This window comes from Oncorhynchus masou, chromosome 27, assembly GCF_036934945.1.
Source record: "Oncorhynchus masou masou isolate Uvic2021 chromosome 27, UVic_Omas_1.1, whole genome shotgun sequence".
Classification (NCBI taxonomy): Eukaryota; Metazoa; Chordata; class Actinopteri; order Salmoniformes; family Salmonidae; genus Oncorhynchus; species Oncorhynchus masou.
In genome coordinates, this window is record NC_088238.1 from 35,159,215 (window position 1) to 35,186,509 (window position 27,295).

General features: G+C 43.6%; 1 pseudogene; it reads right to left on the reverse strand.

The window, feature by feature from the left end:
- Positions 1 to 312: 312 nt before the first annotated feature.
- On the reverse strand, positions 313 to 26,025 carry LOC135515450 (bromodomain-containing protein 1-like; annotated as a pseudogene).
- Between the last annotated feature and the right edge of the window lie 1,270 nt (positions 26,026 to 27,295).

Sequence of the window (27,295 nt, forward strand, 5' to 3'; positions counted from 1 at the left end):
TTCCACCACTGATAAGGCGAGATGAGCGAGTTGTTTTCTTCCATTTGGTGCATCATGAACGTGACCATGGAGAACAGTAGATAGGGGGGGAACTGGGGCACATTCTTTAAAGCAGCAGTCGTCAGAACAGCGGGCGAGGGCTGACGTGGAAGGGGGAACCATACCAAGCCAGGGGGGTAGCCAGGCACCTGGTAAACACAGCCAGCATAGACTTTTGGAAAGACTGACAAAGAGGAGAAGGAAGGAGTGTAGGCCAGGCTCAGGTCTGAGACAAGACCATGAGCAGTAATTCAGGGGTTGGGTGCGTGTGTGTTAGTCCACGTCGCTCATGTCACTGACAGCATCGTTCCGGATGAACCTAAGATGGTTGAAGGCAGTCTGAACAGCCTTACGGATGCTGGATGTTCTGCCCTCCATCATCTTGATCTTGTCGATGGTCTTGTCGATCCCCAGAGGGACCATCTTAGACTTAGGAAGCCATTGCCTGAGAAGAGAGAATAATGAAATCAAATTCAGCTACATTTCTTCTGATACAGATCTGCAAAAATGTAGAACTTATAATACAAATTTGAGTTCTTTGTGTTGTTTGTTGGTTGTGTATGAAAATTCACAGCACGTATTGAAATAACACTTAACATTGCAAAATGGTGTATCCATGTATGTTGCTATCAACAACAACAACAAATCCCTTTCTTAGCATTTAGTATTGGAGAACAGAGAAGATGTCTCACCAGCTGCGTTTGTTGTTGAAGAATAGGACGAGGAAGAGTTTTTCTTCGTTCTTGAACTGCATCCGTTCTCCGACCCGGAGGACGTCGAGGGGAGACATGGGGATAGACACCCCGTTGTGCTGGCATCCCACCCGGGGCATGTGGGGGTCAACGATCTAACATGGTGGAAGAGATGTACCAGGTTTACTAAGGAGTGGTGCCTGGAGTGTTATGGCACAGTATACTTGAATACACACACACACACACACATGCTCAAACACACACAGCTGGTGCTTGTGTTGAAAAGAGGTGCGTCCACTTAGTCCTCTTGAACTAAGGTCAAATCAGATCTGTTTATTTGACAATGGCACCATCTGAAGGACTTGGAAGATATGGACCTAGGATTTATTCTACCATGAAAGGCAAATACAAAACTTGTAGGATGTGTGGGTGTTACACCTTTCAACCAGATAGTGTGTGAACATTCACTCAAGATTTGATGAAGGGGGTAGCAAGCAGGGTGTTAAATTAACACCCACCAAATGTGGGTAGATTTTGATATTGGCGCATACAAATTTCTAATTCACCAGTCACATTGGTCAAAGTATTGGCACGTGCGAATAGTGATTTATAGAAAAAATGGGGCTGTAGCTGTTTAAAGTACTTATTCCTTTTGGTTTCATATCTGGCATATCGAGCTATCTCACCTCGCGAAGCAACACTGCCTGGCTGGAGGGCTGTGTGCACTGCGAGTGAAGAGCTGAAAGGTTTGTTTTAGAAGCAATGGGAACAGGCATAAAAGTTGGTCTAACTACTACATTGAGACTTTATCTTCTTGTTTCTTGTACACTTACATTGTTTTGTTCACAAATTAGGTTGTTTTTCAATGTGAGTTTGCTTCCACTGTGGAAGAGGAAGAGTCGTTGTCAGCCTCTACTAGTCAGATTCTCGCAGGCACACTAGAATCAATTCCTCAACTCCTTGCCCGTCAATTCCCGGTGTCGACTCATTTCTGGGTGTCAAGCATCAACTCCTCGACTCCTAAGATTCAGTATTTTTGCAAGGGAGGAAACTAGTTGCCGTGGCTACCTCTAAGAACAATAACTCTTGCATCTATCACAGCAAAGAAAGAGCGAGCTAACGAGGGAGGGAGCAAGAGAGGATGGGCACAGTCAGGCATGTCGGCCATCAGGCAGAGTCTGAACCGTGCATCGGTAATCAAAAGATGTACAGGCTATCGCAATCAGTGATGACCCGTCATTCAGGGTATGTTATTCTGGCATTATTACAGGTCCCATATCAGTTTGCAAACAATGAAAAAATATGTAAAATTGAGTTAATAAGGCCGCATACAAGCGGTTTGCTTTCTTGAGTAATGCAGCTCCAAAATGCAGGTGTGTCAGCCTAGCTCAGTGCTTTCTGTGGTGGTGGGGCAGCCAGCAGAAAATACGGAGCATGGAGGTTGGTAATGTTCTCTAGTTGCACTGTGATTGGCTCAGTGTTCTGTCACAAAATCTACAGGGAGAGCTCAAATTCAAGACCCTTGCGTGTTGCCATAGAGTTACATTAGAAGTGCCCATCCAAGAAGGTTCAAGGTCATTGACCACAGATAAAATGAGGTCAAATCACATATCTACAGTAGCTTTGATTGGATTGATCATGTCATACTTTCAAAATCTTGCCTAGCAGTCATGAATCACGTCAACAATCTACTGTAAAATCATTTTCAAATAAAGAGAAATTATAGATAAAAAGTATCGGTGCTCATCGCATCACACAACAAGTTGGAAATCACAAATTCAACAATGAGTGGTTTGGAAGGAATAAGTGGCTAACTGGCAAAGCAATCACTAGCCTGCTGTTCAGTGGAGTGGATGTGTGGTCCAAGTCTGGGTTTAAGGGTCTCTTTCTAAGCTTAAAAGGATAAACATTCAACATTGGCCATGCTGTCAATCCAGCATGACTTTACCATAAATCCAGAGATTGGCAGACTGATGACAATTTTCCCACAAGAAAGACCGCCACACCACCTTCCTGTTCAAGTGAGCACAGCACACCAAAGTGAGTCCAAAATGTATTGTATGCTGCTGCATAAATAATGTAATGTCAGGGAGATATGTATACTGTAGCTAAGAAAGTAATACTATGTGTATGTTGTGTAGTAAACTGTTAGTAGCCCAGGTGCCTCACCCTAATAATTTGGTCCCTTTTCCCCCTTTAGCCTACTGTTCTGACTTGGTGGTGCACATAGCTTATAGCCTGTTTAACAAAATGTCATAATCAAATATTGTAAGAGCTTTCATTGTCTGCTTATATGTTCCCTTTATTTATCTGACTTGGTGTACAGGGAGAACACTAAGAACGGCCCATGTTCTGAATTCTGTTGCTGTACATTTCAAAAGTGCTGAACAATGTTATATTGACTAAGTCCGTCCCACCTCGCTCATTAATTGCCTCTTACCCGCTCGTTGTCCCCTGATGCAATAGTTTACACATCTCAATTGTCAGAAACCACATTTGTTTAAGCAAGTCAACCATATCATCTATGTTTTTTTTAAGGCAGTAAATGAGGCTGAATGAACGGTTTTGCTACCAGACAAGGTTCGTCTGATAGCCGGGTGGAACAGTGGTAAGGTTTTGGGACTGCAATTGGGACAGCTTAATGTAGGCCCAAACAGTGTGTGGGCACCGTTTGTCACCATTATAGTCCAATTAATGTATTGTTTAGTGTTGTGTTGTGGCATGCATCTAAAAAAAAAATGAGTTTACCCCACCAAGATTGACATCCTAAAATGGCCACTGATCGCAATGCAGTGTCCTGCAATGTCTCGCGCAAATTCACTAGTAGGGGCTATAAAAGGAGGAGACTGAGCTATTCTACACAAAAACAGACCAAAGACTAAAACACACACTTGCGTTTTTCCTAGCAAAGAGAAAGACCAGGCGAGCCAGCAAGGGAGAGAGAGGATCGAGTCAGGCAGACAAACGTGCACATAGGCTATATCTTGGTAATCTGTATCTCGCAATGTCTTGTCTTTCAAAGCCTCGCAAATTCACCAAAAGTACATTAAAGTATATAATAGGCTATCAATGGCTAAGCTATTATACGGTTCAGCAGCTTAAATCATCAGGATGGGGGGCATTGTTATTAGAAAGGACGCCTACCATGGATCGCTAAAATAATGATTATGATCAGACTTAATCAATTTAAATATTATGGGGACACCTACAGTGCCTTCAGAAAGTATTCATACCCATTGACTTATTCCACATTGTTTTGTTACAGCCTGAATTCAAAATGGATTAAATAGATTTCTCCTCACCCATCAACACTCCATAATGACAAAGCCAAAACATGTTTCTAGAAATGTTTGCAAATTTATTGAAAATTAAATACATAAAATCACATTTACATAATTATTCACACCCCTGAGTCAACACTTTGTAGAAGCACCTTTGACATTGATTACAGCTGAGTCTCTGGGTAAGTATCAAAAGAGCTTTCCACTCCTGGATTGTACAACATTTGTCCATTAAGCTCTTTCAAATTGGTTGTTGATCATTGCTAGACAACCAATTTCAGGCCTTTCCATAGATTTCAAGTAGATTTAATCAAAACTGTAACTCGGCCTCCGAAACATTCACTGTCTTCTTGGTAAGGTGCTCCAGCGTAAAATTGGCCTTTTGTTTTAGGTTATTGTCCGGCTGAAAGGTGAATTCATCTCCCAATGTCTGGTGGAAAGCAGACTGAAAAAGGTTTTCCTGTGCTTAGCTCCATCCAATTTATTTTTTATCCTGAAAAACTCCCTAGTTCTTAATGAATACAGGCATAGCCATAACATGATGCAGCAACCACCATGCTTGAAAATATGTAAAGTGGTACTCAGTCAATAGTTGTATTGGATTTGCCCCAAACATAACACTTTGTACTCAGGACAAAAAGTGAATTGCGTTGCCACATTTTTTGCAGTATTACTTCAGTGCCTTGTTGTAAACAGGATGCATGTTTTGGAATATTATTCTGTACAGGCTTCCTTGTTTTCACTCTGTCAATTAGGTCAATATTGTGGAGAAACTACAACCACCATTTTCTCCTAACACAGCCATTAACTCTAACTGTTTTAAAGTTTACTTCCTCTCTGGAAAATGAGTTAGGATGCCTCTGTCTTTGTAGTGACTGGGTGTATTGATACCCTATCCAAAGTGTAATGAATAATTTCACTAAGCACAAAGGGGTATTCAATGTCAGCTTTTTTTATTTATACTCATCTACTAATAAGTGCCCTTCTTTGCAAGGCATTGGAAAACCTCCCTGGTCTTTGTTGTTGAATCTGTGTTTAGAATGCACTGCACGACCTTAAAGATAATTGTATGTGTGGGTTAAAGTGATTAGGTAGTCATTAAAAAAATTATGTTTAACACACCATGCAAAAAATTTTGTGACTTGTTCAGCAATTTTTTTCTCCTGAACCTTTTTAGGCTTGCAATAACAAAGGGGTTGAATACTTATTGACTTAAGACATATCAGCTTTTCATTTGTATTAATATGTAATAAAAAATACAAAAATTCCATTTTGATATTATGGTCCAGACCAAATCACAATTAAATCAATTTTAAATTGAGGCTGTAACACAACGTGAAAAAAGTCAAGGGGTGTGAATACTTTCTGAAGGTACTGCATACATTTGGCAGCCAAGCATGAGTTATCAGTGTAGCCTATTATAGTCTAGACATGACTATGAAATAACTTCACGCCAAGAATAAAAACCTCCAGGCTTCCATCAAGAGTGAATTCAATTTGAGGGGGAAAAAGAGAATTACAAGGGGCAGTTTGGAGTAATCCTGTGTGAATCGTCTTCCGGAATAACACACATGCTTGGATAATAATTACATAACCAACGTCTCTAGTAATACCTGTCCGAATAGCGTTATAACATGGCAAAGAATGGGCTTATCAGCGTAGAACGTGCAGCATCATCACAAGGGATCGTCAAGGCTGCGTGCAGCAGAAATATCACCAAAATATTGTAGTTCCTACACATCACCTATATAAAAAATATATATATATATATATTTAAAAAGGGACTTTTATAGGCTAAGTTAATGAACAAATGGGCATCATCATGTTCATATCAGTCCTCGAGAACGTAAATGTAGTTTTCCTAGTAGGACGCAGCAATAATGAGGTGCGTACGTGTGTGTTTGTCTGTTTCAGCTCCTTTTGGGAGTTGAGCAAGAGCCGACGCTTGACTAACCACAGCAGTCGGGAGTTGACTTTAAAAATCCTGGACTCATGCACCACTAAAGGCATCTGCATGTTTCCCAGCCAGAACAGCTTGTGCATATATTATGACGACATTGTGACATTTTTGTTAATCTTTGAGGCAAGCCGAAGTTGGTAGCCAAAGTCTAGTTTTTCAACCAAATGTCTTTTAAGGGAGTATGCGAGCACACTCGTTCGGTTCACCTAGCTGAGCATGCTGATGCCTAACGACACGTGACAACTTGAGTTACCATTACCACGGTAAACTTAAAAGGGGCAGCTGAACATTTATCTCATCTGTGATATTTTGATGAGAAGACTCAGGTCACAAAATATTAAATTGAGCAATACAACACATTACTTCTTATTAGTAATACACATTCCTAATACATTCCTAATACAACTAAGCATTCTGTGGCAGGTAAACAAAAAGTTAGTCCCTAGTAACAAGCACTGAGAAGAGAGAATGAGACAGTCAGGTGTCATACATACGCTCACTGTCACTCACCAAGGCAGGACAGGAAGGGTATCCGCTACATTTTGCCCAAACTAGCTTCAGAGGTTCCAGAACGACTGTTGCAGCACTAGCAGGCATCCAAATATTGTTATTGCCAGCTTCTATGGATGCAGGAATAACAACAATCAAGTTAGGATGGGTTCACTGTAAATATAGCAAAACACTTCCAGAGGCATGCTAAATTACAGCCTCAACACATACAGGTTAAATACATCACAACTCACTGAAAAATGTAATATTACAAAAATACAATTTGGAATGTAAATCATGAATATAATGGCTTTAATTTATGTTTCTCTTGCTTGCATCGTAGTATACTACTGAGAAAAAAAAAACTCTGGTTATATCCTAAAGCTAGAGCCAAGAGTTGGGGCACATTTTGAGGTACTGTGCTTTTTACTGGTATTTCCAGCATTGTCCACTAATGTTGCTGCAGGTAGGAAATCCTTGGAAATGTTATTTAATTGACACAAGCTGTCTCCAATCAATCAAACAATGTCTGGATGTGCATGTGTGTTGGGCAGGAGGGATTACTTAAGCCAGGGGAGGAGTGAATCTGTGAATCATAAATCACACAAAACCTATTATTTTGCAGAGAATACTATTTGTAGATCAGTGATTCTACATCTCACTTTGCTCAATCTGATCCTCTCCAACAGACTTGGAAGTAGTAGCTAAAAATAGATAAATTAGGGGCAGTAAAAGGGAGAGTCAATTAAACAGAACATGGAAGTATATTGTAGAAAATTTGGGGGGTAGCACACACTGGGATTCGAACCTGGATCCAGCGACTGTCAATGGCTTCCCATGGCTTAGACGATCCGCCCACCTAACACACACGCACAACAAGACATTGACTGAGTGGAGACAGTTTGTGTCAATTAAATAACATTTCCTAGGATTTTCTACCTGCAGCAGACCTAGTGGATCATGCTGGAAATGCCAGTAAAGGAACAGTGCCTCAAAAGCTACCCCAAAACTCCTGACCCTATAGTAATATATCTATTTCAATGACTCTTAGCCAGACCTCATATGATACAATACACACAAACACACTTGCCTCCACAGTCTCCATTTTCCTGTATGATTAACATCAATACTGACAACTTACCGGCAGCAATCCTAGCAGCTCTGGCAAAGTTCCCGGTTTCTATACAGGCAATGAGCTCGTTCTTATCATCCAAAGTGTTTCTTCGGACCAGGGCCGGTTTGCCATTACCACATGTTGGAAGACTGAGGTTGCTGCTGAAATCAGGAAAAGGCATCCACACTGAGTCAGACTGCCTTCTACATGACACACTATAGAGAAATTACAAATCAAATGTATTTATATAGCCCTTCGTACATCAGCTGATATCTCAAAGTGCTGTACAGAAACCCAGCCTAAAACCCCAAACAGCAAGCAATGCAGGTGTAGAAGCACAGTGGCTAGGAAAAACTCCCTAGAAAGGCCAAAACCTAGGAAGAAACCTAGAGAGGAACCAGGCTACATAGTTGAACTACCAAGTACCACCATGTTCAGCAGTGAAAAGTGTACGAGCTAGAGATGCCGTGCCTACATTGCTTAGAGCGTTTGATTGAGCCTGACTGTGTTTCCACAGTTGGGTCTATTCTAGTGGTTCCATTGTGCCAGGCGGGATCGATCAAGCTCAGTTTAGGTAATTGAAAGACAAATTCTACTTGAACCCAGGTCTGTTGTGAGGTATATGCATGTACCTACCTGGTGCTGCCCAGCAGACTACCACTAGTTAAGATGCTGGACTCAGAGGCACACCGTCTCCTGGTTTCTAAATCAAATCAAATTTTATTTGTCACATACACATGGTTAGCAGATGTTAATGTGAGTGTAGCGAAATGCTTGTGCTTCCAGTTCCGACAATGCAGTAATAACCAACAAGTAATCTAACTAACAATTCCAAAACTAATTTCTTGTAAGGGGATAAAGAATATGTAAGGGGATAAAGAATATGTACATAAAGATATGAATGAGTGATGGTGCAGAGCAGCATAGGCAAGATACAGTAGATGGTATCGAGTACAGTATATACATATGAAATGAGTATGTAAACAAAGTGGCATAGTTAAAGTGGCTAGTGATACATGTATTACATAAGGATGCAGTAGATGATAGAGTATAGTATATACGTATACATATGAGATGAATAATGTAGGGTATGTAAACATTATATTATGTAGCATTGTTTAAAGTGGCTAGTGATATATTTTACATCCTTTCCCATCAATTCCCATTATTGAAGTGGCTGGAGTTGAGTCAGTGTGTTGGCAGCAGCCACTCAATGTTAGTGGTTGCTGTTTAATTAACAGTCTGATGGCCTTGAGATAGAAGCTGTTTTTCAGTCTCTCGGTCCCAGCTTTGATGCACCTGTACTGACCTCGCCTTCTGGATGATAGCGGGGTGAACAGGCAGTGGCTCGGGTGGTTGTTGTCCTTGATGATCTTTGTGGCCTTCCTGTAACATCGGGTGGTGTAGGTGTCCTGGAGGGCAGGTAGTTTGCCCCCGGTGATACGTTGTGCAGACCTCACTACCCTCTGGAGAGCCTTACGGTTGAGGGCGGAGCAGTTGCCATACCAGGCGGTGATACAGCCCACCAGGATGCTCTCGATTGTGCATCTGTAGAAGTTTGTGAGTGCTTTTGGTGACAAGCCGAATTTCTTCAGCCTCCTGAGGTTGAAGAGGCGCTGCTGCGCCTTCTTCACGATGCTGTCTGTGTGAGTGGACCAATTCAGTTTGTCTGTGATGTGTATGCCGAGGAACTTAAAACTTACTACCCTCTCCACTACTGTTCCATCGATGTGGATAGGGGGGTGTTCCCTCTGCTGTTTCCTGAAGTCCACAATCATCTCCTTAGTTTTGTTGACGTTGAGTGTGAGGTTATTGTCCTGACACCACACTCCGAGGGCCCTCACCTCCTCCCTGTAGGCCGTCTCTCGTCGTTGTTGGTAATCAAGCCTACCACTGTTGTGTCGTCCGCAAACTTGATGATTGAGTTGGAGGCGTGCGTTGCCGCGCAGTCGTGGGTGAACAGGGAGTACAGGAGAGGGCTCAGAATGCACCCTTGTGGGGCCCCAGTGTTGAGGATCAGCGGGGTGGAGATGTTGTTGCCTACCCTCACCACCTGGGGGTGGCCCGTCAGGAAGTCCAGTACCCAGTTGCACAGGGCGGGGTCGAGACCCAGTGTCTTGAGCTTGATGACGAGCTTGGAGGGTACTATGGTGTTAAATGCCGAGCTGTAGTTGATGAACAGCATTCTCACATAGGTATTCCTCTTGTCCAGATGGGTTAGGGCAGTGTGCAGTGTGGTTGAGATTGCGTCGTCTGTGGACCTATTTGGGCAGTAAGCAAATTGGAGTGGGTCAAGGGTGTCAGGTAGGGTGGAGGTGATATGGTCCTTGACTAGTCTCTCAAAGCACTTCATGATGACGGAAGTGAGTGCTACGGGGCGGTAGTCATTTAGCTCAGTTACCTTAGCTTTCTTGGGAACAGGAACAATGGTGGCCCTCTTGAAGCATGTGGGAACAGCAGACTGGTATAGGGATTGATTGAATATGTCCGTAAACACACCAGCCAGCTTGTCTGCGCATGCTCTGAGGCCGCGGCTGGTGATGTCGTCTGGGCCTGCAGCCTTGCGAGCGTTAACACGTTTAAATGTTTTACTCACCTCGGCTGCAGTGAAGGAGAGACCGCATGTTTCCGTTGCAGGCCGTGTCAGTGGCACTGTATTGTCCTCAAAGCGGGCAAAAAAGTTATTTAATCTGCCTGGGAGCAAGACATCCTGGTCCGTGACTGAGCTGGATTTATTCTTATAGTCCGTGATTGACTGTAGACCCTGCCACCTACCTCTTGTGTCTGTGCCGTTGAATTGAGATTCTACTTTGTCTCTATACTGACGCTTAGCTTGTGTGATAGCCTTACGGAGGGAATAGCTGCACTGTTTGTAGTCAGTCATATTACCAGTCACCTTGCCCTGATTAAAAGGAGTGGTTCGCGCTTTCAGTTTCACGCGAATGCTGCCATCAATCCACGGTTTCTGGTTAGGGAATGTTTTAATCGTTGCTATGGGAACGACATCTTCAACGCACGATCTAATGAACTCGCACACCGAATCAGCGTATTCGTCAATGTTGTTGCCTGACACAATACGAAACATGTCCCAGTCCACGTGATGGAAGCAGTCTTGGAGTGTGGAATCAGCTTGGTCGGACCAGCGTTGGACAGACCTCAGCGTGGGAGCTTCTTGTTTCAGTTTCTGTCTGTAGGCATGGATCAGCAAAATGGAGTCGTGGTCAGCTTTTCCGAAAGGGGGGCGGGGCAGGGCCTTATATGCGTCGCGGAAGTTAGAATAACAGTGATCCAAGGTTTTGCCAGCCCTGGTGGCGCAATCGATATGCTGATACATTTTAGGGAGTCTTGTTTTCAGATTAGCCTTGTTAAAATCCCCAGCTACAATGAATGCAGCCTCAGGATGTATGGATTCCAGTTTGCAAAGAGTCAAATAAAGTTCGTTCAGAGCCATCGATGTGTCTACTTGGGGGGGAATATATACGGCTGTGATTATAATCGAAGAGAATTCTCTTGGTAGATAATGCGGTCTGCATTTGATTGTGAGGAATTCTAAATCAGGTGAACAGAAGGATTTGAGTTCCTGTATGTTTCTGTGATCACACCACGTCTCGTTAGCCGTAAGGCATATGCCCCCGCCCCTCTTCTTACCAGAAAGGTGTTTGTTTCTGTCGGCGCGATGCGTGGAGAAACCCGCTGGCTGCACCGCCACCGAGAGCGTCTCTCCAGTGAGCCATGTTTCCGTGAAGCAAAGAACATTACAGTCTCTGATGTCCCTCTGGAATGCTACCCTTGCTCGGATTTCATCAACCTTGTTGTCAAGAGACTGGACATTGGCGAGAAGAATGCTAGGAAGTGGGGCACGATGTGCCCGTCTACGTAGTCTGACCAGAAGACCGCCTCGTTTCCCTCTTTTACGAAGTTGTTTTTTTGGGTCGCCGGCTGGGATCCATTCCGTTGTCCTGGTTGAAAGGCAGAACACAGGATCCGCTTCGTGAAAGTCATATTCTTGGTCTAGAGGCCTGCTGGCAGTTAGCTCCCTCTCTTCATCAATAACCTCTTCCATCACAAAACCATTAGACAGGCCTGAGGCGAGTAACACAGAGCAGTACAGCAGTACAGAGTCCGTATACTACACATAAACCAACTACAGCATAGACCTACAACATTTGAACCTTTATTCATAAAGCATCTCAGTAGGGGTGCTGATCTAGGATCGGTTTAGTCTTTTAAATTATAATTAATAAGATTACATAGACAAGGGGAACCTGATCTCTTAATTCACAAGTCTGTGAAGATTATTTTCTACTTCTTATTCATGCTCTATTTAAGAGTCCCTTTAAGATAAGTAATTTATTTTCTGACAAGTGAGAAGAACCCTATTTACCTGTGTCAATGTGTTTGGCAGGGGACTCCCCGTCTCCACCCCCCTCGCTGACCCCCACGCTGGAACAGTGGCTCCTCTTCCTGGTCCTGGGGTGGAGGAGGGTCTCCAGCCTGGGGATCATCACCGACAGGAAGGTCTTGGTGCCCAGCTGAGGCACCCTGTCTGGGCCTCGCCTCTTCCCCTCCCCCCCTAGTTCTTCCCAGGGCTAGAGGTCTTGGATTTTCTGAAGAGCACGGCAGTGCGGCGGTTGACAGTCGTCCCCGAGGGTTGGGCCAGGGTGGAGGTGGCCACCACACTCACTCCCCCCTTTAAGAGAAGCAGGGGGTTCTGGGACTCCGAGTGGCCATTGAGAAGGGTCTTGGTAGTGGTTGAGAATGTGTTGTTTGGTTTCTTCCGGTCAAATTTGACCTGTCCGCGGGTCTTGCTGTCCAGAGTGGGGTTGATGGGTTTAAGGGTAGGGGGTTCTGAGTTACTCTCGAAGTGCAGGAAAGGAGGACGGGAGTCTAGTTTATGTAAACTTCTGACCCACTGGAATTGTGATACAGTGAAATAATCTGATACAGTGAATTATAAGCGAAATAATCTATCTGTAAACAATTGTTGGAAAAAGTACTTGCACCATGCACAAAGTAGATGTCCTAACAGACTTGCCAAAACTATAGTTTGTTAAACAAGAAATTTGTGGAGTGGTTGAAAGAAGTTTTCAATGACTCCAACCTAAGTATGTAAACTTCTGACTTCAACTGTATATACACACATATATACACACACATACACAGTATGTTCCCCAATGCAGATAACATAACAACTTGAAAATAAACCTACCCTCGTTATCAGGGCTCTGTCCATTGGTCTTCACCCCCTCTGCTTCCCCAGCTTTACTCCTTTATGGATGGGATGACCAGTGGGAGGAAGAGGAGTAAGAATGTGAGTGGTGGGAGGATCTCCTAAGGCTGAGGCTCATCTCACTGCGCACGTTGTTGATGGTCTTCTTGAGCAGCTTGATGCTTTTGGAGCGTGACGGACTGGACTTCATGTCCAGTTTCTCCAGCAGCACTTTCAGCTGCTCGTCCAGAGGCATGTGCTGCCGGTTGGCTGGGACCAATAACTGGTCCACTGGGAAATACCTTTATTTTACTAGGCAAGTCAGTTACGAACAAATTTCAATGACGGCCTAGGAACAGTGGGTTAACTGCCTGTTCAGGGGCAGAACGACAGAACCTTTCGGTTACTAGTCCAACGCTCTAACCACTAGCTACCCTGCCGCACATGAAGTGTTTGGTTGCAGTCATTGCAGCTGAAGGTGGCACAACCAGTTATTGAGTGTAAGATGGCAAAAGAAAATTCACACAGGGACATTGAGTATTGCATAATTATGTTAAATAAATGAAATAATTATCAACATTTTGTGTTATATTAATATTAATGTTTTGTTTGAAAATCTGACAATAGATCAAATCAGAAAGGGGACAAATACTTTTTCACGGCACTGTAATGTTGTCTATTGTCACAGTTACTGATACGTCTGGTCATCTGCAAATTATGAAAATTATTCTTAGATGAATGGTGAGTGAATCTACCTTTGGGGAGGAAAGCTAGGCACAGCCACGGGTGGGACCTCTTTTTCTGTCTCCACCTTCTTGCTCTTCATCTTCCTGCCTTTCAACAGTGCACTGACGCCCCTCGACTTCTCCCCTTTCAGAGGGGAACACAATCCATTTTGGGTTTTGGTGTCCTCGTAGATGGTGAGGGGTCTCTTGACCGAGCTGTTGGGGGTGTGAGACCCTCAGTAAGCAGTCTTCTTCACCGAAAACGTTGGTTCGCCTGTCTCCTTAATCTCCTTGATAGGTTCCATCCTCATAAAGAGTCCGGCTTTCACAGCTGACGTGGAAGGCGGTGTAGCAGTTCGCCTTGTGACACTGGATACAGGCCCCCACCCCCTTACAGAGGTAGCAGGTGAGCTTCCAGCGGGCGGACGGAATGTTGCTGACTCCGTCGATGGGCTCGATGAAGACCATGTTGGAAAACCCTACCTCCGGCACCCACAGGGCGCACACCACATGACCCCAGCGGTCATCGTCAGTCTTTTTCACTGCTCCACCTTTATTAGGACACAGTATGCAGCCTGCGGGCTAGGTGGGCAACTGGAGGCAGTGCCGGCACAGCCACTGTCCCTCTGGGATGTAAGGGACACCGTAATACTCTTGGTGCACGGCCAGGTTGCACATCTCACAGAAGAGGATGACGTTGCTGTCCTGGCCATCTCCATCCATGCAGATGCAGCAGACAGCGTCCTCGTCTATGGTCAGCTTGTCCTGGCCCTCCTTCTCCATCTGGGTCTCCTTCTCAAAGCGGTCCACCAGGAACTCAAACACATTGTGGGACAACTGGTCATGAGAGGGAGAACAGTAAACAGTTGCACATTAATTGTGGTATTAATTATATATTGTTGACTATTGTTATATTGTATTATTTTCTTAGCCTGTGATTCATTTGTTTTTGTTTCTTTAGGAGGAGGATCTCGCCTGACTGCCAGTCTGTTTCTGCTCTCTTGTCTAGTTGACAAAAGTTTATTAGTCACGTACACAGCTTAGCAGATGTTATGGCAGCTGCAGCGAAACGCTTATGTAATTTGCTCCTAACAATGCAGTATAATGTCAAATTTCACAATCAAAAATATATAAAGAAAATAAGAAATCCAAAAATGAATCCAATAAACTACCAAAATACCACTGTAACAACAATCCAAATGCAATCTATGCGTATATAAGGTCGTGGCCAATAGTTATGGGATTGACACAAATATTAATTTTCTGCTGCCTCAGTTTGTATGATTATACTCCAGGATGTTATGAAGAGTGATCAGATGAATTTCAATTAATTGCAACGTCCCTCTTTGTCATGCAAATTAACTGAATCCCCCAAAAACATTTCCACTGTATTTCAGGCCTGCCACAAAAGGACCAGCTGACATCATGTCAGTGATTCATTAACACAGGTGTGAGTGTTCACGAGGACAAGGCTGGAGATCACTCCGTCATGCTGATTGAGTTCGAATAACAGACTGGAAGCTTCAAAGGGAGGGTGGTGCTTGGAATCATTGTTCTTCCTCTGTGCATGGTTACCTGCAAGGAAACACGTGCATTCATCATTGCTTTGCACAAAAAGGGCTTCACAGGCAAGGATATTGCTGCCAGTAAGATTGCACCTCAATCAACCATTCATCAGATCATCAAGAACTTCAAGGAGAGCGGTTCAATTGTTGTGAAGAAGGCTTCAGGGTGCCCAAGAAAGTCCAGCAAACGTCAGGACCATCTCCTGACGTTGATTCCGCTGCGGGATCGGGGCACCAACAGTACAGAGCTTGCTTAGGAATGGCAGCAGGCAGGTGAGAGTACATCTGCACGCACAGCAAGGTGAAGACTTTTGGAGGATGGCCTGGTGTCAAGAAGGGCAGCAAAGAAGCCAATTCTCTCCAGGAAAAACATCAGGGAAATACTGATATTCTGCAAAAGGTACAGGGATTGGACTGCTGAAGACTGGGGTAAAGTAATTTTCTCTGATGAATCCCCTTTCTGATTGTTTGGGGCATCCGGAAAAAAAGCTTGTCCGGGAAAGACAAGGTGAGCACTACCATCAGTCCTTTGCCCAAGAACACAGCCATGAATGAAGAACATTACCAACACATCCTCCAAGAGCAACTTCTCCCAACCATCCAGGAACAGTTTGGTGGCGAACAATGCCTTTTCCAGCATGATGGAGCACCTTGCCATAAGGCAGAAGTGATAACTAAGTGGATCGGGGAACAAAACATTGATATTTTGGGTCCAAGGCCAGGAAACTCCCCAGACCTTAATCCCATTGAGAACTTGTGGTTAATCCTCAAGAGGCGGGTAGACAAACAAAAATCCACAAATTCTGACAAACTCCAACCATTGATTATGCTAGAATGGGCTGCCATCAGTCAGGATGTGGCCCAGAAGTTAATTGACATCAGGCCAGGGCAGATTGCAGAGGTCTTGAAAAAGAAGGGTCAACACTACAAATATTGACTCTTTGCATCAACTTCATGTAATTGTCAATAAAAGCCTTTGACACTTATGAAATGCTTGTAATTATACTTCAGTATTCCATAGTAAAATCTGACACAAATATCTAAAGACACTGAAGCAGCAAACTTAGTGAAATTAATATTTGTGTCTTTCTCAAAACTTTTGGCCATGACTGTACGCCAGATGAAATTTACACAATATAGTCCTCTTAGTACATGTACAGCAGTAGCTATACACTGAGTTTACAAAGCATTAGGAACACATTTCTAATATTGAGCTGTACCTCTTTTTGCCCTCAGAACATCCTCAATTTGTTGTGGCATGGACTTTACAACTTTACTTCCACAGGGATGCTGGCCGATGTCTCCCATGCTTCCCATAGTTGTGTCAAGTTGGCTGGATGTCCTTTGGGTGGTGGACCATTCTTGAAACACACGGGAAACTGTTGATTGTAAAAAAAAACAGCAGCGTAGCACTTCTTCTCACACTCAAACCGGTGCGTCTGGCACTTACTATCATTCCCCATTCAAAGGCACTAAAATCTTGTCTTGCCCATTCACCCTCTGAATGGCACACATATACAATGTCCCAATTGACTCAAGGCTTAAAACTCCTTCTTTAACCTGTCTCCTCCCCTTCATCTACACTGATTTGAAGTGGATTTAACAGGTGACATCAATAAGGTATCATAGCTTTCACCTGGATTTACGTGGTCATTCTATGTCATGGAAAGAGCAGGTGTTCCTAATGTTTTGTACACCGACTGTATCAGAGCAAGTTACAGTTGAAGTCGGAAGTTTACATACACCTTAGCCAAATACATTAAAACTCAGTTTATCACAATTCCTGACATTTAATCCTAGTAAAAATTCTCTGTCTTAGGTCAGTTAGGATCACCACTTTATTTTAAGAATGTGAAATGTCAGAATAATAGTAGAGAAAATGGTTTATTTCAGCTTTTATTTCTTTCATCACATTCCCAATGAGTCAGACGTTTACATATACTCATTTAGTATTTGGTAGCATTGCCTTTAAATTATTTAACTTGGGTCAAACGTTTCAAGTAGCCTTCCAAGGGTTCCCACAATAAGTTGGGTGAATTTTGGCCCATTCCTCCTGACAGAGCTGGTGTAACTGAGTCAGGTATGTAGGCCTCCCTGCTCACACACGCTTTTTCAGTTCTTCCCACACATTTTCTATAGGTGGGGGCAGGGCTTTGTTATGGACACTCCAATACCTTGACTTTGTTGCCCTTAAGCCATTTTGCCACAACTTTGAAAGTATGCTTGGGGTCATTGTCCATTTGGAAGACCCATTTGCGACCAAACTTTAACTTCCTGACTGATGTCTTGAGATGTTGCTTCAATATATCCACATAATTTTCCTACCTCATGATGCCATCTATTTTGTGAAGTGCACAAGTCCCTCCTGCCGCAAAGCACCCTCACAACATGATGCTGCCACTACTATGCTTCAAGGTTGGGATGATGTTCTTCGGCTTGCAAGTCTCCCCCTTTTTCCTTCAAACATAATGATGGTCATTATGGCCAAACAGTTCTATTTTTGTTTCATCAGACCAGAGGATATTCATCCAAAAAGTACGATCTATGTCACTATGTGCAGTGGCAAACTGTAGTCTGGATTTTTTAAAGGCGGTTTTAGAGCAGGCTATGTCGATGTAGGACTCTTTTTACTGTGAATATAGATACTTTTGTACTTGTTTCCTCCAGCACCTTCACAAGGTCCTTTTGCTGTCGTTCTGGGATTGATTTGCACTTTTCGCACCAAAGTACTTTCATCTCTAGGAGACAGAACGTGTCTCCATCCTGAGCAGTATGACGGCTACATGATCCCATGGTGTTTATACTGTATACTATTGTTTGTACAGATAAACGTACAGATAAACGTGGTACCTTCAGCCGTTTGGAAATTGTTCCCAAGGATGAACCAGACTTGTTGAGGTCTACAATTTTTTTCTGAGGTCTTGGCGGATTTCTTTTCATTTTCCCATGATGTCAAGCAAATAGGCACTGAGTGTGAAGGTAGGCCTTGAAATACATCCACAGGGACACCTCCAATTGACTCAAATTATGTCAATTAGCCGATCAGAAGCTTCTAAAGTCATGACATTATTTCCTGGAATTTTACAAGCTGTTTAAAGGCACAGTCAACTTAGTATATGTCAACTTCTGACCCACTGGAATTGTGATACAGTGAATTATAAGTGGAATAATCTGTCTGTAAACAATTGTTGGAAAAATGATTTGTGTCATGTACAAAGTAGATGTCCTAACAGACTTGCCAAAACTATAGTTTGTTATTAACAAGAAATTTGTGGAGTGGTAAAAAACGAATTTTAATGACTCCAACCTTAGTGTATGTAAACTTCCGACTTTAACTGTATGTCAAGAATCTAGTATATAAATAGATATGCACTGTATAAAGAGTAACTCAACTGCAATGTACAGTAGTAGAAAGATAAGAATAAGCTGTCGAGAATACAGTATTTAGATACACAGCACAAAACCCCACGGCAAAAAAGATTGACTGGCACCCAGGCTACGGGGGGAGCAGCCTCACCATTAAGTTTTGTAAATTTGAAAAGGCGTAATTTAAAAAGAAAAAGCCTACCTGACTGACGCCCTCACTCCTCCTCTTATCGTTAACTACTTCCAGCCAGGTGTAGTCCTCCTCATCCATATCATACTCCATCTTCTCATCCAGCTCCTCTGACGTCTTCTCCACATACTTATAATACACTGGGGGCCTCCTGGGGACAGCTGGAAGGTTATACTCCACAGTCCGGACCTTGGCCTCTGGAAGTGTCTGTGCTGGTGCTGCCTGTGCTGCTGTAGCTCCATGTGTTTTAGGGTTCTGTGCGACCGCAGCTGCACTCCTCTTCTCCTGGCTGTTTTTTAACTGGATGGAGCGCATCAGTGTTTGCTGAGGCTTCTCCATGTTCTCCTTGTTGCTGGTGCACTCCATAATCTCCTGCGCCATAGGGTCATCATCCGAGATCACATCCAGCTTGTCGTAGATGCTGATCCGATGCACCCGGCCGTCAATCTCCATGTCCACCATGCGCTGGGCCTGGGCATAGGTCAGAGTCTGTTTGTTGGGGGACGGCCGGATCGGGGAGGGTGTCCGCTGGGGCACGGGGACCCTGTGGTGCCGAACCACATCCTCAACACCTGAACAGCTGCAAGGAGAAGAGAAACAGGTACATAGATGTGTCTATATTGCAACAAAGTAAACAAGCATGAGGAAGACAACAGAGGCAGACAGAGATTACCATCACAAAACAATGTCATTAAGTTTTAAAACAGGCATCAACTGGTGAAGAAATTTGAATGGGCCAACATCTATCTGTTGATCGACAATATATGATATCAGTTTGAGGATTTAAAATTAAACAATGCTATGGAAATGTATTTACATTAGAAACTAGAATGTATAATAGCGAGTGGGGCTGGGTGAGCATCTGCTGGGACATAAGAATAAAAAAGTGTGTCACTAAAATCAATGAGGGACATGAGGATAGTAGTAATATTAGAGGGGAAAAAGCATGGCTTGTGTTCAAAAGAAACTCAGGTTTCCCATGACAGCAAAAGTATGAGACAACTGCTAACGTTATTACCACTGCTGCAGTGCAGACAGCTACTAACAAGGTCAGAGTTGAATTTGAAGTTCCAACAAGATAAATCTTTGCATTGGTTTGTATGGAGAACGTGTTGCGCTTTCGAGTGGTTATATATATATATATATACACACAGCCTGGTTATTATTATGGAGCTTTCAAGATTTGAAAGTGCGAGATCACGCAGTAAATAACAGAGCCTAAACATTACAACACAGACACAGGAAATGTTTTGGGTTGCTAGAGACAATCTAAACGTCGAATCAGTAACGTGTGCTATGCCAGATAGGACATATTGTTCACACAGTCTGGGTAAAGCAAGTGGAGTGTTTACTTTAGCCTTTTAAAATTGTACCAACTTTGTTACACCTCGGAGTGGCAGCCAACTGAGCCAAGCACCCCACCCACCGAACTATACACTGCACCATTTAATTTACAATTTGGTCCGTTCGGAGGATGTTATGGTTCCTTCTAGCAAACTAGCAGCTGGCTGAAGAAAGAAAACAGCGATACCAATGAATAGCGCAAATGGAGGAAGCCAGTGTGGACTGTTCGGGTATGAAAAGCCAACTGACATTTACTCCTGAGGTGCTGACTTGTTGCACCCTCGACAACTAACGTTACTGTGATTATTATTATTTGACCATGCAAGTCATTTATGAACATTTGAACATTTTGGACATGTTCTGTTATAATCTCCACAAGGCACAGCCAGAAGAGGACTGGCCACCACTTATAGCCTGGTTCCTCTCTAGGTGTCTTCGTAGGTTTTGGCCTTTCTAGGGAGTTGTTCCTCGCCACCGTGCTTCTACACCTGCATTGTTTGCTGTTTGGGGTTTTAGGCTGGGTTTCTGTACAGCACTTTGATACAGTGCCTTGCGAAAGTATTCGGCCCCCTTGAACTTTGCGACCTTTTGCCACATTTCAGGCTTCAAACATAAAGATATAAAACTGTATTTTTTTGTGAAGAATCAACAACAAATGGGACACAATCATGAAGTGGAACGACATTTATTGGATATTTCAAACTTTTTTAACAAATCAAAAACTGAAAAATTGGGCGTGCAAAATTATTCAGCTCCTTAAGTTAATACTTTGTAGCGCCACCTTTTGCTGCGATTACAGCTGTAAGTCGCTTGGGGTATGTCTCTATCAGTTTTGCACATCGAGAGACTGACATTTTTTCCCATTCCTCCTTGCAAAACAGCTCGAGCTCAGTCAGGTTGGATGGAGAGCATTTGTGAACAGCAGTTTTCAGTTCTTTCCACAGATTCTCGATTGGATTCAGGTCTGGACTTTGACTTGGCCATTCTAACACCTGGATATGTTTATTTTTGAACCAGTCCATTGTAGATTTTGCTTTATGTTTTGGATCATTGTCTTGTTGGAAGACAAATCTCCGTCCCAGTCTCAGGTCTTTTGCAGACTGCATCAGATTTTCTTCCAGAATGGTCCTGTATTTGGCTCCATCCATCTTCCCATCAATTTTAACCATCTTCCCTGTCCCTGCTGAAGAAAAGCAGGCCCAAACCATGATGCTGCCACCACCATGTTTGACAGTGGGTATGGTGTGTTCATGGTGATGAGCTGTGTTGCTTTTACGCCAAACATAACGTTTTGCATTGTTGCCAAAAAGTTCAATTTTGGTTTCATCTGACCAGAGCACCTCCTTCCACATGTTTGGTGTGTCTCCCAGGTGGCTTGTGGCAAACTTTAAACAACACTTTTTATGGATATCTTTAAGAAATGGCTTTCTTCTTGCCACTCTTCCATAAAGGCCAGATTTGTGCAATATACGACTGATTGTTGTCCTATGGACAGAGTCTCCCACCTCAGCTGTAGATCTCTGCAGTTAATCCAGAGTGATCATGGGCCTCTTGGCTGCATCTCTGATCAGTCTTCTCCTTGTATGAGCTGACAGTTTAGAGGGACGGCCAGGTCTTGGTAGATTTGCAGTGATCTGATACTCCTTCCATTTCAATATTCAAATCAAATCAAATCAAATTTTATTTGTCACATACACATGGTTAGCAGATGTTAATGCGAGTGTAGCGAAATGCTTGTGCTTCTAGTTCCGACAATGCAGTAATAACCAACAAGTAATCTAACTAACAATTCCTAAACTACTGTCTTATACACAGTGCAAGGGGATAAAGAATATGTACATAAGGATATATGAATGAGTGATGGTACAGAGCAGCATAGGCAAGATACAGTAGATGGTATCGAGTACAGTATATACATATGAGATGAGTATGTAAACAAAGTGGCATAGTTAAAGTGGCTAGTGATACATGTATTACATAAGGATGCAGTCGATGATATAGAGTACAGTATATACGTATGCATATGAGATGAATAATGTAGGGTAAGTAACATTATATAAGGTAGCATTGTTTAAAGTGGCTAGTGATATATTTACATCATTTCCAATCAATTCCCATTATTAAAGTGGCTGGAGTTGAGTCAGTGACAGTGTGTTGGCAGCAGCCACTCAATGTTAGTGGTGGCTGTTTAACAGTCTGATGGCCTTGAGATAGAAGCTGTTTTTCAGTCTCTCGGTCCCAGCTTTGATGCACCTGTACTGACCTCGCCTTCTGGATGATAGCGGGGTGAACAGGTAGTGGCTCGGGTGGTTGATGTCCTTGATGATCTTTATGGCCTTCCTGCAACATCGGGTGGTGTAGGTGTCCTGGAGGGCAGGTAGTTTGCCCCCGGTGATGCGTTGTGCAGACCTCACTACCCTCTGGAGAGCCTTACGGTTGAGGGCGGAGCAGTTGCCGTACCAGGCGGTGACACAGCCCGTCAAGATGCTCTCGATTGTGCATCTGTAGAAGTTTGTGAGTGCTTTTGGTGACAAGCCGAATTTCTTCAGCCTCCTGAGGTTGAAGAGGCGCTGCTGCGCCTTCTTCACGATGCTGTCTGTGTGAGTGGACCAATTCAGTTTGTCTGTGATGTGTATGCCGAGGAACTTAAAACTTGCTACTCTCTCCACTACTGTTCCATCGATGTGGATAGGGGGGTGTTCCCTCTGCTGTTTCCTGAAGTCCACAATCATCTCCTTAGTTTTGTTGACGTTGAGTGTGAGGTTATTTTCCTGACACCACACTCCGAGGGCCCTCACCTCCTCCCTGTAGGCCGTCTCGTCGTTGTTGGTAATCAAGCCTACCACTGTTGTGTCGTCCGCAAACTTGATGATTGAGTTGGAGGCGTGCGTGGCCACGCAGTCGTGGGTGAACAGGGAGTACAGGAGAGGGCTCAGAACGCACCCTTGTGGGGCCCCAGTGTTGAGGATCAGCGGGGAGGAGATGTTGTTACCTACCCTCACCAACTGGGGGCGGCCTGTCAGGAAGTCCAATACCCAGTTGCACAGGGCGGGGTCGAGACCCGGGGTCTCGAGCTTGATGACGAGCTTGGAGGGTACTATGGTGTTGAATGCCGAGCTGTAGTCGATGAACAGCATTCTCACATAGGTATTCCTCTTGTCCAGATGGGTTAGGGCAGTGTGCAGTGTGGTTGAGATTGCATCGTCTGTGGACCTATTTGAGCGGTAAGCAAATTGGAATGGGTCTAGGGTGTCAGGTAGGGTGGAGGTGATATGGTCCTTGACTAGTCTCTCAAAGCACTTCATGATGACGGAAGTGAGTGCTACGGGACAGTAGTCGTTTAGTTCAGTTACCTTAGCTTTCTTGGGAACAGGAACAATGGTGGCCCTCTTGAAGCATGTGGGAACAGCAGACTGGTATAGGGATTCATTGAATATGTCCGTAAACACACCAGCCAGCTGGTCTGCGCATGCTCTGAGGGCGCGGCTGGGGATGCCGTCTGGGCCTGCAGCCTTGCGAGGGTTAACACGTTTAAATGTTTTACTCACCTCGGCTGCAGTGAAGGAGAGACCGCATTTTTCCGTTGCAGGCAGTGTCAGAGGCACTGTATTGTCCTCAAAGCGGGCAAAAAAGTTATTTAGTCTGCCTGGGAGCAAGACATCCTGGTCCGTGACTGGGCTGGATTTCTTCCTGTAGTCCGTGATTGACTGTAGACCCTGCCACATGTGGCAGCAGTGGTTCGCGCTTTCAGTTTCACGCGAATGCTGCCATCAATCCAAGGTTTCTGGTTAGGGAATGTTTTAATCGTTGCTATGGGAACGACATCTTCAACGCACGTTCTAATGAACTCGCACACCGAATCAGCGTATTCGTCAATGTTGTTATTTGACGCAATACGAAACATGTCCCAGTTCACGTGGTGGAAGCAGTCTTGGAGTGTGGAGTCAGCTTGGTCGGACCAGCGTTGGACAGACCTCAGCGTGGGAGCTTCTTTTTTAAACTTTTGTCTGTAGGCAGGTATCAGCAAAATGGAGTCGTGGTCAGCTTTTCCGAAAGGGGGGCGGGGCAGGGCCTTATATGCGTCGCGGAAGTTAGAGTAACAGTGATCCAAGGTTTTTCCGCCCCTGGTTGCGCAATCGATATGCTGACAAAATTTAGGGAGTCTTGTTTTCAGATTAGCCTTGTTAAAATCCCCAACAACAATGAGTGCAGCCTCCGGATAAATGGTTTCCAGTTTGCAAAGAGTTAAATAAAGTTCGTTCAGAGCCATCGATGTATCTGCTTGGGGGGGGATATATACGGCTGTGATTATAATCGAAGAGAATTCTCTTGGTAGATAATGCGGTCTATATTTGATTGTGAGGAATTCTAAATCAGGTGAACAGAAGGATTTGAGTTCCTGTATGTTTCTTTCATCGCACCATGCCTCGTTAGCCATAAGGCATACACCCCCACCCCTCTTCTTACCAGAAACACAGTGCTCCTTGGGATGTTTAAAGCTTGGGAAATATTTTTGTATCCAAATCCGGCTTTAAACTTCTTCACAATAGTATCTTGGACCTGCCTGGTGTGTTCCTTGTTCTTCATGATGCTCTCTGCGCTTTTAACGGACCTCTGAGACTATCACAGTGCAGGTGCATTTATACAGAGACTTGATTACACACAGGTGGATTGTATTTATCATCATTAGTCATTTTGGTCAACATTGGATCATTCAGAGATCCTCACTGAACTTCTGGAGAGAGTTTGCTGCACTGAAAGTAAAGGGGCTGAATAATTTTGCACGCCCAATTTTTCAGTTTTTGATTTGTTAAAAAAGTTTGAAATATCCAATAAATGTCGTTCCACTTCATGATTGTGTCCCACTTGTTGTTGATTCTTCACAAAAAAATACAGTTTTATATCTTTATGTTTGAAGCCTGAAATGTGGCAAAAGGTTGCAAAGTTCAAGGGGGCCGAATACTTTCGCAAGGCACTGTATATCAGTTGATGTAAGAAGGGCTATAAAAATACATTTGATTAGTAGCTAACAATAACATTACTGTAGTTACTAATGCTAGGTAGTTAGCTAACAACCTAACGTTAGCAAATGGCGTCAAACAAAACAAGGCTACGGAGCCCTTTAAACGTGTATTGTGATTCCTATAACACATGCAGAATTAAATCAGTTACTGACCGACTATGCTCTTCATAATCCATGATAAAATGCATCGGGGGAGAGGGGGGGAGCGCACACACCTCAGAGCTAGAAACAGCTTGGTGGTTGTAACAGATAGAAGCTTGTCAAAAGCCTTTGGAAGCAATGGCGATGTGGCCTGTTAAGATACTGTAATTCCGCGTAAACAATGTTCTCATCCAACGGGAGATGTTTAGGCTTTTTCAGTAATAACAGACAAGAATGCAGTTGGGAGCTCTCTGCGTCTTGCTAAATACTAGACTGGGTTCTATCAAAAAAAGTATTTGCTCATTGATTGGCTTCCTCCCTATAGCCTGTAACCGTTTGGAGGCTGCAACTGCATGCTCGAGTTCCCCACAACAAAGCAGTGCACGACGCAATAGGTAATGTTGTAGAGTGTGTTCACACACAAATAGAACAATGAGCCCAATATTTCACCGGATGTATAAATGTGACGTATCTGGTAGCGTTTAACACTCACTACAAAATATGGCGATGAGAGGAACCGCAGTGGGAGAAGATTGAGCTCGATGAATTTTGGCCGAAATTCTGCAAATTTGCTCACCGATTAAACATTTACAAGAATCTCTAACAAACAGAGCGGACTGCGTCTTGTAGACTTTAGCCTTTGCCAAAGTTTTTTTTTAAGTCGCATTGTTTAGGAGTGCAAGGGCGAATTGAGTTATTGCACACGCGCGCTTCAGACTGGGCGTTCCCTGACGGAAATATGCAAGTAAATGCTAGAACGAGCCAATAGGATTTCACTAGCTCGTGCCTGGCTCTGCTCAATTTCCTCCAATTGGCAACGACAGGCCCTGGTCTATCTTGGGTTAGTTATAAAAACCATACCAGAAGAGGTCGTCATTAGTTACCATAGTCACGAAGTCAGAAGGCCCGCCTAGTTGACCAATCAAATGAGGGAGTGTGAGTGGTCATTTTTTTCTGATCGGGGCCACTCTGGTCTACTTATTGCTCCGCCCCATATTTAATACCACAAAAAATACAGGGTAGCCGATTCTGGAGGATAAGGCCGATGTTCTCCGCGGGTGCCAATAAGATAAGTTACTGTTCGCTCAGAGAAGGTATTTTTAAATATTGAAATATGCCTGGCTGGGTCAGCTTCACATGGCCCTTCCGACAGTAGGGTATGCGATTTAAAAACAATCCACAACAGTCTGTGGCCAAATCATGCTTTCTGGTGTAGTAGCCTATTTGTTATACTTGTATTTATTTCTCTATAGATAGGAGTAAGCTAATTAGGCTAGGCCTATATAAGTTTGTCGACTTAATTAAATTTACTTTAGGGAAGGCTAAGGCCTTTTAATGTGGCAGAAACACAACCAGTCATGATGTTTTCATCTAATTGTCAAACAATCACTTAGCTAAGGCGTTTGCGAATATATTTGTTCACTCACAAAATAATTTCAACATTGTAACCCCAAAGGTGTACTGTGCACCCGCAATTTGATGAATGGAAATAGACCATTACAAAACACCTAAGTGTGTTTTAATTACATTCTGCGATTGTCATGAATGAGTATCGACGTAACTTGTAACTCAGTTAAACGCAAAATGTGGTTTATCAAAATAATAATTATTGCGAACTATGACATGGCTTAAACAAATTTTAGTATGTCGCAAAGAGAAACAATCATTTGCATTTAATAAACTCGCCAGATCATTTTCCAACAATGGATGTTGATTTAACTAGTTTGCCTGCTATGATTAAGCAATAAGGCACGAGGGGTTATGGTGCTACAGGCTTTTCTTAAGCATGATGCCTCTATACAGCTGTTAGCTGTGGTATATTGGCCATATACCACCAACCCCCTGCGTGCCTTATTGCTATTTTAAACTGATTACCAATGTAAAAGTAATTAAACTTTGCCATGGTTTGCTTAGATACTTTTGGCCACATAGTGTATGTGGACACCTGCTCTCGAACATCTCATTCCAAAATCATGGGCATTAATATGGAGTTGGTCCCCCCTTTGCTGCTATAACAGCCTCCACTCTTCTAGGAAGGCTTTCAACTAGATGTTGGAACATTACTGCAGGGACTTGCTTCCATTCAGCCACAAGCGCATTAGTGAGGTCGAGCACTGATGTTGGGCTATTAAGCCTGGCTCGCAGTCGGCGTTCCAA